We start from the raw sequence: 15,538 nt of genomic DNA on the forward strand, positions 1-15,538 counted from the left end.
AAACGACTGTGGCTTGAGTCTCAGAAGAGGGAATTTTCAAAATTATATTGAGAATTTCAAATAACTTGGAGAGTAGCCCTTTAGATATCTTTGATGCTTTGACATCCAACCATTTCATGTCCCAAAATGCACTTAGAGAAGCAGGTAGAATTTGATTATTGTTGATCTTGGGGATTTTAGTGATGATAAGATGCAATTGTATAATACAGTTTTTCTTTGCTTATCAAGATTATATAAAGGAGTAAATTAGTCAACTGGAAAATGCTTTATAATTTAAATAAAATGTTTCTTCTCATTCATTCTGTCATCTTCACCCAGGACTCTGCAGCAGGCAAGGTAGATTCAGTTCCTGTTTTACTGATGAGGAAATGGATAAAACGATAGATTCAAAGTTAGCTAATTACATAGTGGTGACACTGGAGGGAGAATCCAGGCCTCTTGACTTCTGTTCCACTGTTCTTTCCACTAAACCACTTGACTATTTACTGTGTGCTGAGCATTGTATGAAGCACAGTGGGAACTTACAGTGAAATAGTACTTACAATAGTACTTACATTTAAATGCCACTTTAAACTCTCCCCTCCCACAAACATTTATTTTCTCCACTGAAATTAGTATATATTAGATTACTCTTGCTCATGCTGTCTTGTTTAGTAGCTGTCAAGTGAATTTCTATACACTTGAATTTTACATTATAATCGATGTAACACAATTGGTATCGAGAGGAAAAACCTTTTATCTATTAACTCCTCCTTTATTGGGTCCATGTTCCCTAAGAAATAGAGCTAAAGCAAGAAACCCTTTGTAATTTGAGGCTTTGACTAATAACTCTATATGCAAAGGATGGTTTAGACATTTTTTTAAAGTTAAAATGGGGAAACAACTTCTTGGTTTGACAGGTTATGGATTTAAAAGGATGAGAAACAGCTGTTTTAGTGATACTGGGAAATGTTTCATGTGAGAGCCTCATGGTAGAATCTGGCCCAATTTCCCTAACTGGCAAATTGGGAAAACAGTTTAAAGAATTTATTTATCTTCATAATTCATCTTAACATTTTGAAAACATGCAGTGTTTTCTTCTGAGTGTAAAGTTAGTATATGCTCATTGTAAACAATATGGAAACTGCAGAAAATTGTTAAAGATGAATCCATGACCTTCTAGAGGGTTTTCACTGTAAAGTAACATTTTTGTATATTTCCTTGTAAGTAATTTTTCCTCTTGGACTGTACTATTCATACGTGGGTGAGTCTTTCAGCTTTTTTGGCCTAGATTCTGGCACACAGAGTCAACATGGATACTGGGAAGAAAGGTTGTAATGCTTTTCCCGTTCTACATGTAGCTCAATTCTGGTCTAACTAGAAGTACGTTTTCACTGAAGACAGGCTCACATCATACGTCAGTATTTTATGCTTATGAATCATCATGTTTCTTCTCATTAGGGTTATGAGTTCTGTGGGATGACTTAGGTTTTTACCCCAGTACCATAAGAATCCTTTTGACTGACAGCCCTTAAGACAGAATAAGTCCAGTCTTTTTAATTTGCCTTTAATCCTGCTCACATATTCTGTTGATGCATTTTGAACATCTTTCATTTTCCTCCTTTATTGGGTCCATGAAATAAAGTGAGTCATTGAAAAGAGAGATGAACATTGACTTTTCCAGAGTGAATGGCAAGTCCTTTCCTTTGTAGTGGCTTCCTTTTTTAACTGCTAATTTTCTTTTATGGTCTCGTATGAATATTCAGTGTGTTGAAATTTTTATTTTTTGAGTAGAAAATCTAAGTGGATCTTGTGAAACACACATATACACACACATATTTCAGTATTGTCTTTGTATGATTTGGTGACCAACACTAATATTCCTAAATAATAAACTGTTTGAGGGCTGTGTTTTTTAATAAGATTATCTTACATTTTACGTATGAGATTGCAAGAGATTTTTCTCTTTTCAATCCCCACCCCTCTGTGAACTCATAGAGGGCGAAAGTCTGTTTTTGCTGCTTGGGAGAATGTATAACTTTGAAGATCAGCTCACCAATAGCATGCCGAGAATTCTACTGCAATGCACGGAGAATGTGGTGGCAAAGTTTGATAAACTTGGGGCAATAATTATGGATAATTACACATGAGAGAAGAACTCAAATATGTCCTTAGGCCTTTGAGGTATAGATGGAAGGTCTCCAATAGATTCTATTATACCCCCATAAGGCTTAGTGTCAGCATGACTTACAAGTGCCATTTTCTTTGCCTAGCATTTCCTCCTCTCTTGCTAGTGGTCCTTCCTCACACAGTTCCCATCACCGGGAACGACATATCAAAAGACAAATGTTTGAATTCACATACTAATTTAGTGAAGCTAGATGAAGGCTCAAATGACTGTTTGTTTGATATTAGTCTTTTAGGGTTGCCAAGCCATCTGCCTCATTCAGCAATGGTCTCATTATTTTTCAAGCTTATTCTGCATTTTGTTGATAGATTTATTTAATGGATTTTTCAGTTGCTGTTTGCCAGTCTTGCTCCTTCTTTCAAAAAGCACCCAACACTACAAGAATGATCTACGATGGTCTTCTTGCATTTTAGTCTGTCAGTAGGAGTGGGGTGGAGTCAGTTGGGAAGCCGAGATACCATTTTAGATAGAGACATCTTTGAAGGAAGAGAGTTGACAGTTTGTTTTGAGAAGGAAGCTTTCCAAAGGTCATTTTTTAAATGTGTATGAGTTGTATTAGCTGGTGAGTCCAATTCTACATAGTAAGTTGCTAGTATCTAAGTGATACATTAGCTTTTCAGCCCTGGGTCCTCTTACAGCTTAGAGGTTAATATCTCACTCCCATATGAGCATTTAACTCAGTACTGGTTGCAAGAATCAGAACAACTGTATTTGTTATCTATGGAGGTCTTTAAAATATATTTTTTGACATTTACTTACAGCACATTTATTTCCAAAAAAGTATTAAGATAGATAACATGGAGTGAAACTGAAAGCTAGGATTCATTACAAGAAAAAGATAAGATCCCCAAAGTTAGAAGTTGATTAAAAAAGAGTAATTTCAAATTATGCAATTAGTGGCATACATTTGGAGGTTAGGAGTCTGTGACAAAAATTTCATAGACTTATTTCCAAAAAGGATATTTTAATAGAAATTGTTAAAATAGATTTAATGGCGTCATTAAAACCTTGCTTTATAAGGTAGATAGGATATCGTAAAGTGAATGATGGCTTCGAGAAGGGGGAGGAAGAGGTGTTCCTTCATTCCCTCCTACTGGAGGGGGTCGGACTGGAAGTTATTTCTGTCTTTGTGAAAGGAAGTTTGAAATGATAAGAGAGTTCCCTGCCCTCCCCGCTGTCTTTACTCTGGACAGTTGAGGGAGGCAAAGTTCCTTGAAAATGGAAAAGCACATTCCCTAGTTATTTTTTTGAGTGCTCTATTATTTTGGTTTAACAATTTTCACCTCAAAATTAAGATACGTCTAGAGGATATTAAGCTTCTCCATTATCCACCTCTTATGAGGTGTTAGGGAGGGAGAAATGATTTTGGATTGAGGGACTCTTTGGGGGAAAGATAGCCACTGATGGGTGTCGTGCAGATTGGGGCTTTCGTGAGTCATAGGTCATTTTGACGACAGAAGGGGAAGCAGAGGAAAAAGGATGGCTTTTTATGAGGACATGTTGGGGACCAGAGGTAGAAGGAAAGGTGATTCAGAAGGAAGGAAAGGCTTCCGAGAAGAATCTACTTTGCGCTTTGCCTCAGGCCTTGGAGATGTGTCAGAGCTGCAGGTACTCTTATGTGATACTGAGAATCTGCTCAGTGCAGCCTTTTGAATGCTACCTGAGGGCCTGTACCTTCACCCTGTGAGGCCGATTAGCCATGTGGTTGGTACATGGAACAGCTCAGGAAATCAGTGCGGCTCAAACCCAGCCATTTGTTGTCCAACTGTACTTCCTGGGAGTAGATCCTGGCAGGCTTTACATTGGAAGAAGACCCTAACTTGTAAGAGCATTAGCAATCCACATGCTGCTTAGCCCCTTCCTTTCAGTTTGGGAGCCCCAGATGACCTGCTTAATGCATTGATACACTTAAGCATCATTCTAACAATTCAACACCTGATAGATGAAGAACATTGGGGCTTTGACAGAGAAAGAATAGCCTCAATACTACTTACATCCTCTCATGAAGCACCCTGGACACGACCACCACTGAGAGTTCAGTGGCGGTGGGCCAGAGAGGGGCTGCAGGACTTATGTTTTGTTGGGTGGCAACACCAGTGCCATGCTGAATATAGTTTGTGGACTTAAAAGCACAACAGAGTTACACTGCTTAAGGCCGTGCTTAGCTTGCTCCCCTTTGTAGTTCTTTTTCTCATGTTACAGAGTTGGTTTTATTCCCATTGCAGCTGGAAACATACACAGAGATTAAAAAGTTTTCTGAGTTTAAGGGAAGAATAAAGAGTGTCACTTGGGGGATTGTGAAAAAAAATCAAAGTAAAGTAGGTGTCATAACTCCTAAGTCCTAAGCAGTGCTCTAAGGACTGAAAATAGACTGTGTTTATCTTCAAGTGACCCAGTTTTCCATGCAGTTTGTGTTTCAGTTCTGGAACTTTATATAAATACAAATACATACAAACATTCATACTTATAACCCTTTATATAGTTATGGAATCAGAACAGAAGTACGTTATATACAGAGTAAGAAATAAATTTTAAAAATTGGATGATTTCAGACTATTTCTGCTTCATATCTATATTGTATGCAGATATATATTCATAATTCTATATCCTGAGATGGTAGAGTGAGGCAGGAAGCCCTACCAGAAGGCAATACTCTTTACCAGAACAAATCTCTGTGATCTTTAACTGAAGAAGTCAGGATTTGGTCATACAGTTATCCTTTGAAGCATCTTGGTCAAAGTTGATAGGCAACTGAGAATTTTTCTAAAGAAGCTGTGCATGACTAAGGATATTGACCATCTACCACTGGGTAAAATTCAATGTAGCTGGATGAAAAATATGTTTTAGTTCAATGACTGAAGGTAATTACATTCTTGAGGAAATCAGAATTATTCTATGTGAAAGTGTGGTTCCTAGGGAACGTGGCGGGAGGCTTCAAAAGTTGACTGTCAGATTCATAGACTTTACGTATCAAGGACTATAGAAGTTGTCAGTCTTTATGCCTTTAGTAAATAATGTGGTCTTCGTTATTCTTAATTTGCTCTTTTCATTCTGCTAGGATCCATTATCTGACCTAGGATCCATTATCTGACCCTCTCTGCCCTGACCTGAGTCCTGGAGGTGGACCACAACCATTTAAGCTCCCTTTCCAGCTTGCCTGTTGGGTTTAGCCAATGGGAAACGCCAATAGGAAATTGGGATGGTGAGGAGAGAAATGGTGTTTTCAAGTTTTGGGAGGTAATTTTGGCTTTGGGTCATTCTTTCATAACCATTAACTCCTGCCAGGAAAGTCCCTCTTTCACAGCTTCATATCTCACTGGGTCCCTGTAACATCATCACCTCCTCCTTTTGCATCTTCAGGACTGAGGGTGGAAACAGCTTCTCATTATTGCTAACGTCTGGGTGTTTCAGCACTCCTATTGATTCTCTTCACCCTACCAACACTTTGGAAGTCTCTTGAGCTACTTGACTTGATTTTTTTTCCTGCTGAGACCTTGACAGATTATAAATGTGAAGTAACTTGTTTAAGGTCACGTTGTGAATTAGTGGTAGATTTCGTTATTCTCTACCGAGGACTCCTGATTTTTTTTGTCTAGTGCTCTATGTGACATCCCTGCCTGTTGGATCGAACTCTTTCAGGAAGCTTTCGGAGGAAACGTTTTGAGACTTGAGCAGACGTGAATGCATTTTTATCTGGACTGGCCAGGCCAGTGCTTCTGTCCATGGTAGTAGAGCCTTGCAAGGAAGGATATACGCTCAGGAGTCCTGTCTGCTTCAGCTCCAAATTGCATTTTAACTCCAGCCCAAATGTAGCAGGAGAGAATGTGACATAAGCAAGGATGATGAAACAGGAAAATGTATCAGGATGAGAGACAAAGTGGTTTACCACTGGAAAGGAATTCCTTGAATTCTATTTTCTACCTGGATTTTGTTCAGTATTAAAAATTTAGGATATGATTTATATCCAATAAAATTCACTCCTGTTGTGTGAGTTTTGACTCAGCCCTGTGAGTTCTGACAAGCACAGGCAGTCATATAATGTCCATCACAATCAAGATACAAAACAGCTCCATCACTCCAAATAATTCCACCCAGCTGCCCATTTGTAGTCAGCCCCTCTCCACACCTGCAACTCCTGTCAACCACTGATCTGTTTTTCCATTCTTATAGTTTGACCATGTCTAAAATGTAATTAAAATGGAATAATGCCATATATAGCTTTTGAGTCTGGCTTCTTTCATTTAGCAAAATGCTTATGAAATTCACATGTTCTTGCATATCTTGGTAGTTTGTTCCATTTTATTATTGACAGGTATTCCATTCTGTTTATGTACTACAGTGTGTTTACTCACCCCACATCTCCCAGCAGAGGGAAATTTTGATTGTTTCTAGTTTTTGGATATTGTGACTACAGCTGCTATAAAATAGTCATGCATAGGTTTTTATGAGAACATAAATTTTCATCTCATCTAGGAGGGAAATTGCTAGATCCTATGGTTAGTGTATACCTAACTTTATAAGAAACTGTTAAACTCTCTCCCCAAATGTCTGTACAATCTTGCATTTCCACAATTCTGTTAACTTTATTTACAAAAAGCTGCAGACATTAGAACCACACAAGTCTTTTCTCAAAATGCAGTTTAAACATAAATGATTTACTAAAACAAGCTCTATATTTTCTTAATTTATAGCTTGGCAAGGGCTGAAATGAGTTTTCTGAACTTCTTACCCTGACTTATTAAGTTCTGCCCTTTGGAAGGACAATTCCATGTACTGAAAGAGGACTTTTTGGGCCACTAGGACATAAGGCAAGTGGTGAGTAGGCTGGAAAAGAGCTGAGGAGCCTTTGAAAATGAACACTTACTTTCCCACTTTTAACAGAAATGACCTAATCATTAGGAATACACAAAACTTTGGGCTCTCATTCTTATTACTGTGAGAAGTAGGAAAGACCGAGAATATGAAAAGTGATGATGTAGGATGAGGAATCTTCCCCCTTGTCGTTTGTCTGTGGCTGAGTTTGAGGATGCTTCTGGGGGCTGGGAATGGAGTTGGTGCCCAACTTCTCCGTTTCTTAGTTTCGAGCATCCTATTGATTTTGTTACTCTTGAGCTGCAAGGCCAGATAAATGGACCATGCACATTAACAACAAACTACAACAGTGTCCCCTTCCTGTGACCTGCCGCTGCTGGCTGTGTGGGGGCAGTAGCTCAGTAGATGTGAAGAACTGATTTTTCAGCTGGCACCCCAGCGTCAGTCATTTTCATCAGTCAGCAGGTGAGGACGTTCTGCAGCCCCTGACTGTCCCTGGCTCTGAGCATGACACCTTTGCTTAAGAAATCCCACAATTCAGCGACTGGTAATTGCGTGCGCTTCTGAAATGAGTTTTTCTCGGCTCTCATCCTCCCTTCTCAAACCCATATGAAAGTACCTGTTATTGAGTTGATTTTTTACTTTTATTGGGTTGGCTGATAAGCTTTGGGGAACTGTGATTTGTCATCTCTATCATTATTTTCAGCTCTCAGATGAGTGCTGATTCAGAAGCTGGACGAGTAGGTGATATGGTGTTGGAGGCCATGAGGCCATGAGGCATAACCCTCTGGCAGTTCTGAGTATCGAAGAGTCCTTATTGTGTTACATATATTCTCCTTATATTTCTAGCAAAATCAGTCACATACATGTTCTCTGAGACGGGGAACAGTAAAGTCTTCTTGTTGGTAGGTTTTTCAGAAGGGAATCATTTTAGGGCCTGGAAAGTGTTTCAGAGCTCTAAACTTCTAGAAACAAGGTGATTGGCTTTTTTATGATTATAGAAGTAATGTATGAAATACATGAAGAGTTATATGAAACTAAAGCTAACATTATAGAGATATTAAAAAACCTCCATGACCCAGGGAGAATCTGTAATCTATCTATACACAGATTTTTAAAAAATGAGATTATACTTGAAACAGTTTTGTAAACCTACTGTTTTCATTAACAGTATCTCATAACCCTCTTTCTCATGTCAGGAGAAGGAAATATGCATCATTGTTTTTATTTAATTACATTAAAGTAGAAGTAGAGTTGATTTACAATGTTGTGTTAGTTTCTGGTGTACAGTGTAGTGATTCAGTTATATGTATATTCTTTTTCATAATAAGTTATTACAAGTTAGTTCCCTGTGCTATACAGTAGGACCTTGTTGTTTATCTATTCTGTATATAGTAGTTTGTATCTGCTAATCCCAAATTCCCAGTTTATCCCTCCCCCCTTCCCCTTTGGTAACCATACATTTGTTTTCTATATGTGTGATTGTCTTTCTGTTTTGTAAATAATTTCATTTTTTTCATTTTTTAAAGATTCCACATAAAAGTGATACCATATGGTATTTGTCTTTCTCTGTCTATTTAACTTAGTATGGTGATCTCTACATCCATCCATGTTGCTGCAAATGGCATTTTTTCATTCTTTTTTATGGCTGAGTAGTGTTCCATTACATATATACACACCTTCTTTGTCCAGTTATCTGTCAATGGACATTTAGATTGCTTCCATATTTTGGCTGTTACAAATAGTGCTGCTGTGAATATTGGGGTGCATTATCTTTTCAAATTGGAGTTTTCTTAGTATATATGTCCAGAAGTAGGATTGTTGGATCATATAGTAATTCTATGTTTAGTTTTTTAAGGAATCTCCATACTGTTTTCCATAATGGCTGCACCAAACTATATTCCCACCAACAGTGTAGGAGGGTTCCCTTTTCTCCACAGCCTCTCCAGCATTTATTGTTTGTGGGCTTTTTAATGATGGCCGTTCTCACTGGTGTGAGATGATATCTCATTGTAGTTTTGATTTGCATTTCTTTGATAATTAGTGATATTGAGCATCTTTTCATGCACCTGTTGGCTATTGGTATGTCTTCATTGGAGGAATGTCTGTTTAGGTCTTCTGCCCAGTTTTTCATTGGAGGTATTGTTGTTGTTGTTGTTGTTGTTGTTGTTGTTGTTGTTGAGTTGAGTTGTATGAACTGTTTGTATATTCTGGAAGTTAAACCCTTGTCAGTTGTATCATTTGCAAATATTTTCTCACAGCCCGTGGGTTGTCTTTTTGTTTTGTTTATGGTTTCCTTTGTTGTGCAAAAGCTTGTAAGTTTAATTAGGTCCCATTCATTTATTTTTGCTTTTCTTTCTAGTGCCTTTGTAGACTGACCTAGGAAGATATTGCTACAATTTATGTCAGAGAATGTTTTTGCCTATGTTCTCTTTTAGGAGATTTATGGTGTCCTGTCTTATGTTTAAATCTTTAAGCTGTTTTGAGTTTATTTTTGTGTATGGTATGAATCATTGTTTTTAAAAGCTAAACAGTATTCCATGTGTGGAGGGATCATAGCATATTTAATCAATCTTCTGTTTTTCCTGTATTTAAGTGTTGTAAACAGTGCTACAGTAACTTTCCTTAACCTACATCTTCATGTGCTTCTTTGTTTTACAAAAGTTAGTAGAAGTAAAATTACTGGATCAAACCATATGTATATTTGAATAGTTAAATGGTGTATATATATCCAAATTATCCTCCAGGAATGTTTTATCACTTTACCTTCCTGCCAGCAAGGAGATAATATCCATGGGCATTATCATTCTTTTTGTTTTTGCTAAACTGGTCAGGAGAGAAATGATATCTGGTTAGAGTTCTTATGATGCCAAGTAAGGATGAACATTTTTCATGTTTTATGGGCCATTTACATTTCCCTTTTGTTAACTATTTGTTCATAGCCCTTGTCCATAGAAAATGGTGTATTTTTCTGTTTCTTTTTTATTTGCTAGAGCTTTAAACATATCAGTGATAATGAGCCTTTGTCATATTTATTTTGCTCATGTTTCCCAGATTTTCTGTAGAGCAGATTGATTCAGAACTTAAACCTTGGAGTCAACACTTGGTTTCAAATCCTGGCTCTGCTACATACTACCTGATCTTGGTTATCTTATGTAACCATTCTGGGACTTAGTTTGCCTACCTAAAAATGGGGGAAATAATAGGATTGACCTCATAGGACTGTTGTAAGGATCAAATGAATTAAAATACATAAAGCTTTGAATAGTACTTGGTTCTTAGTAAACACTGTAAGTACTTGTTATTTTTACATGTTTAATGTCATGTATGTGTTTGTCACACAAGGGTCCTAAATTTGTATATATTCAAAAGTATCAGTCTTTTCTTGTATGATTTCTGCCTATGGGTCATGCTTAAAAGATCTTTACCTGAAGATTATTTTTAAAAGTTTCCCCCTATTTCTTTTTTTTTTAATGAAGTATAGTCAGTTTATGATGTTGTGTAAGTTTCTGGTGTACAGCATAATGCTTCAGTCGTACGTGAACATACATATATTCCGTTTCATATTTTTTTCATTATAAGTTACTACAAGATATCGAATATAGTTTCCTGTACAGAAGAATTTTTTAAAAATCTATTTTATATATAGTTGTTAGTATTTGCAAATCTTGAACTCCCAATTTATCCCTTCCCACCCCCTTCCCCCCGGTAACCATTGTAAATTTGTTTACTATGTCTGTGAATCTGTTTCTGTTTTGTAGATAAGTTCATTAATGAATTTTTTTTAGATTCCATATATGAGTGATATCATATAGTATTTTTCTTTCTCTTTCTGGTTTACTTCTTATTTCTTATTTGCACACGTCTTAGCATTTAAATCTTAAATAAAAAAAAAAAACTCTAGCACTCCCTTTTGTGGCATTGTATGTTGGCAATGTTGAGTTTATAACCATCTTGGAAATGACTGATGGTGATAACTATTCTGTATAATTCCTAATGCAGCATCTCATTCTGGAAGGCTATTCATGGATTTGACAATTATCAAAAGGCAAATACTGCAGTGTCTCTCTGTGGAAAAATTTCGTTTTGGTGCAGCTTAAATATTTAGGAATGCAATTTGTGGGAATTTCCAATTCAGTAGTGTCATTTTTAATTTGGTGTACAATGGCAAAAAAGTAGATTTCCTAGCCTGGATCAGAATGTTTGTGGTAGGTTGAAAAGCATAGCTATGACCTTCTGTAGTTCATCTTATCAAAAAGTGGAGTCTGCACAGACATAGAAACAAACTGTGGTAACCAAAGGGGAAAGGACAGGGGAGGGATAAATTGGGAATTTGGGGTTAACAGATAGACACTACTATATATAAAATAGATAAACAACAAGGACCTACCATATAGCACAGGGAAATACATTCAATTTCTTGTAATGACAAATAATGGAAAAGAATCTGAAAAAAAAATGTGTATGTATATGTATAAGTGAATCACTTTGCTGTACACCTGAAACTAACGTTTAAAATAAACTAAACTTTAGTAAAATTTTTTTTAAAAAAAGAAGTGGAGTCTGTTGCCCTACCCCTTGGGTCTGAGTTGGCCATGTGACTTGCTTTACTGGATAGAATGTGGTGTATGAGTTCCAGAGTCCTTGTCCTCTTTGAGCACTTCCCCAGGATCACCATTCCATGAAGTCCTGGGTGAAGGGCCACGTGGAGAGAGAGGCTGGGCTATGCCATCTGTCCCAGATGAGCCCAGCCCCCAGGTAATCTGCCAGCCAAATACAGCTGCATGAATAAGTCCAGGAGAGAGCAGAAGAACCACCTGGTCAACCTGCAAAATTGTGAGAAATAATAAATTGTTTTAAGCCTCTGAGTTTCCAGGCTTGCAGCAGTAAACTGAGTGTGTAGTACTAGAGGATTTTCATTTCAGCTGTGCATATTTGTCTTGGTTCACACTGCCATAATAAGAATACCATAGGCTAGGTGACTTAAACAACACACATTTATTTCTCACAGTTCTAGAGGCTGAGGAGTCCAAGATCAAGGCACCAGCAGAGTCATTGTCTAGTAAGAGCCTGCTTCTCAGTTCATAGATGGCCATCTTGCTGTGTCCTCACATGGTAGAAGGGGCAAGGGAGCTGCCTGAGGCCTCGTTTATAAGGGCACTAATCTCATTCATGAGGGCTCCACCCTCATGACCTAATCACCTCTCAAAGGCTCTACCTTTAAATACCATCATGTTGGAGATTAAATTTCAATATAGGAACTTTAGGGGGACAAACACGTTGTCTCTAGCAAAGTTTTCATCAAGAGTATGTAGCAGAAAAGAAATACAAGGCTTTAACAAAGTTGTTTTGGTGTCTAATTGCCAATAAGAATATATCTGTCCTCTACTTTCAAAATTTAGTCTACTTTACATTTTGAGGAGCTATATTTTGGAGGATAAGCACAGGAGGGCTATTATGGAACAGAGCCAATGTTTATGGAGAGCTCCTTGGACTAGCTGTGACTTTGTTACATCCGTGAGCTGCTTGTTGTGGTTTTCATATTGTGAGCTCTTCAAAAAGGTGTCAGGCACTGTTCTGATTCAGAATTCCTAAAACTCATTTTCTCTAAGGTTCTGAGATTGCCCTATGATTTGAGATTAGGATAAAGAGGCCTTCACAGTGCAGTGAAGCATTTTTTGGGGGTTGGTATAAGTTGTGTAAAACAGAGGAAACCAGTTCACCTTTTTAAGTCTCAGTTTCCTCAGCTGTTAAGTGCATGACTCTTATGAACTATAAATTCTTTCCAGTTCAAACCATCAACAATTTTCTTGCCCATTACGTTTCTCCTGAGAATTTTGTGAGTGAAAAATATTACATAATGCTACTTGAACCTTGTAACTTTATAAAAATACCATATTCATTATTTCTTTTATATATTGCTTTTACTTTCTAATTTCCTGCTTTAGTCATTTCTGTCCTGTGCTTTAGACCAAATAAACTCAAATAATGATATGTATTCACTAGTAAATTAATCATTTTTATCAGTAAAATCTGTACAACATGTACTTTACCCTTCAAAATGATTAAACTAGAGAACATCCTGTGTTTAACAGGGTAGATAGGAATCAACCACAAAACTTGTGACTTTAAACAAATGTGATTATTTCTCACAGTTCTGTAGATCAACTGAGTGGCTCTTCTTGTCTGGACCAGCACGGCTAGGGCTATATGGTCCAGTATGTCCTCATTGACATGTCTGGTGGTTGGCTTGATGTCAACTGGGATGACAGGGATAACTTGGGCACCTATTAGCATGCTAGCCTAGGCTTGTTTACATATGGTCGTTTCAGGGTTCCTAAGAGTAGCAAGAAAGTTCCAGGTCCAATGTGCAAGTACTTTCAAGTCTAGGTTTCTGCCATATTTGTTAATGCCTTGTTGATCAAAGCAAGTCACATGGCCAAACTCAGATTTCAAGGGATAGAGGAGTATATTCCACTTCTTGATGGAAGGAGCTGCAAAGTCAGATTGCAAAGGGGCATAGAAATAGAAATGGAAGGAATTCATGGCTATTTTTGTAGCCTACCACAGTATCTGAGATGATTTATTTGGCTTTTGACCATTGCTACATACATCATTTCATCATCTCTCAATGTATATTAATATTATGAACAGAATTTCCTCAGAAAAGCCATTTCCTTATTTTTTATAAGATTGGTAATAACTTCTATTTTACTTGAAACAAGTTAATTTTAGAAAATTTATAAAATGAAGACAAGCATGAAGGAGAGAGTAAAAATAATGTCCAATTCCACCACTCAGAGATAGCTATTGTTTTCCTTTTATTTGTGTAAGGATCTAATGCTATAAAGGTTAAGAAATATGCTCTCATTATATATCCTATATTATAGTTACATAAAATGCTACATTTATGTAATAAAATGTACTCACAAACCCTTATGGGTCCATTATTTTAAAATACTTTTTTTTTGCCATTTTTCTCTAGAACTTTGGCCATGGTGAATCTTTTAATATATTAATTAGGGTATAGGTTAAACAGAAAACCCCAAAATATAGTGGCTTAATTAAGACATAAAAGATGGATAAGGTACTTATTTTTGTTTCAGGTAAAGGTCTAAAGGTTAGATGGGTAGTTTAGGTTGGGTGGACTTTTCTGCTCTACTGGGTCATCCAGTGACCTAGGCTAATGGATCAACTTTCCCATCTTTAATATGTGACTTCTAGATCTTGGTCCAAGTCAGCAGCTATAGTTCTGATTATTTCTCAGAGAGCAAGAAGGGAGACAGAACAAGTTCCTAGAAACATTTTCATCTCTGAGATGACCTGAAAGTTGCACATGACTTTCTCTCATATCCATCAGCCTAAACTTAGTCAAATGGCTACACCTAGCTGTAAGGGTGGTGTTGTACCAGGTACCACCCTGGGGAATCTATTACCAGAGGAAAGGAAGAGAAAATGGATATTGGAGAACAATTAGAAATTTCTGTTATATTATCCAGATTGTGCATATCTAGATTACATTTTGTCCTTAAACATGTAATGCTAATGTGGTGAATATCTTTTGCTTTGTTCTGCCCTGTGTCCCTTCCTCTTTGTTTGGGTAACAGCACTTCGGTTTTCCTTTGGAAAACTCTCAGTCCATGAAGTTCGGATGGGGCCAATATGCCTCTCCTCACTACACTTCTCTGCTCAACAGGAATGGATATGTGATTTTGTCCTGATCAGTGGAACTCAAACCTGGGTGTTTTTACTGGAAATACTGAGAAGGCGAAACTTTCTTTTTCTTCTGCTGGGATAATTAAGCTGTTAGAATAAGAGACAGGAAAGAATCTTCTGAGAGAAATAGAGCTGAAGAATGGAGTGGGAGAGAAAACATTGCTCAAGCCTCTGGTTCAAACCATTCCTGAACCTAGAATCTCCCTCGACTCTTTAATTATATAATTCAGAAATACCATTTTTTTTTTTATCATTTTGTGTTAGATTTCTGTCCATCAGAATGGAAAGACTTATGATTAATCCACTCACCAAAATCCTTGCTAAACTCCATTTCCTTTGGCTCTCATTGCTTTTCCACCTAGGAGTATTTGAATTCAAAGTCTGTCATCTAAGGTTAAGACTATTCCCCATTGTAGCCTCACTGACAAATTTATTTTGAGTCTTTTCCAATCTTCATGTCTTTGGGGGAATGATATCACAGGTTCTGGTACTGGGCTTTAGGGGCAATGAATTGTTACTGGATTTCTTTCCTCCCAATTCTGACATTTCTCTTGAACCTTTCTTCCACCTAATACACAAATATAGAAAAGAGGTTAGAAATAAAGTTGGGGTGGGGAGAAGTCATGGTGGTAGAGGAAGACGAAGAACTTAAATATAAATTTAAACTATTTTGAGCCAGTAACTTACCTTTGTTCCAACTCTTCAGTTGCAGTGGTTGGGTGGTAGATTGGTCCAAAGAGTCACAGCACATTGAAAATTGTTAGTAAAAGTGATGCTACCAGTATTGTGAGTGCCATCAATAGGATGTTTAGAGGCAGGCCAGTGGCATCCAGCAGAGACCAA

Source organism: Vicugna pacos, chromosome X (genome assembly GCF_048564905.1).
Source record: "Vicugna pacos chromosome X, VicPac4, whole genome shotgun sequence".
Lineage (NCBI taxonomy): Eukaryota > Metazoa > Chordata > Mammalia > Artiodactyla > Camelidae > Vicugna > Vicugna pacos.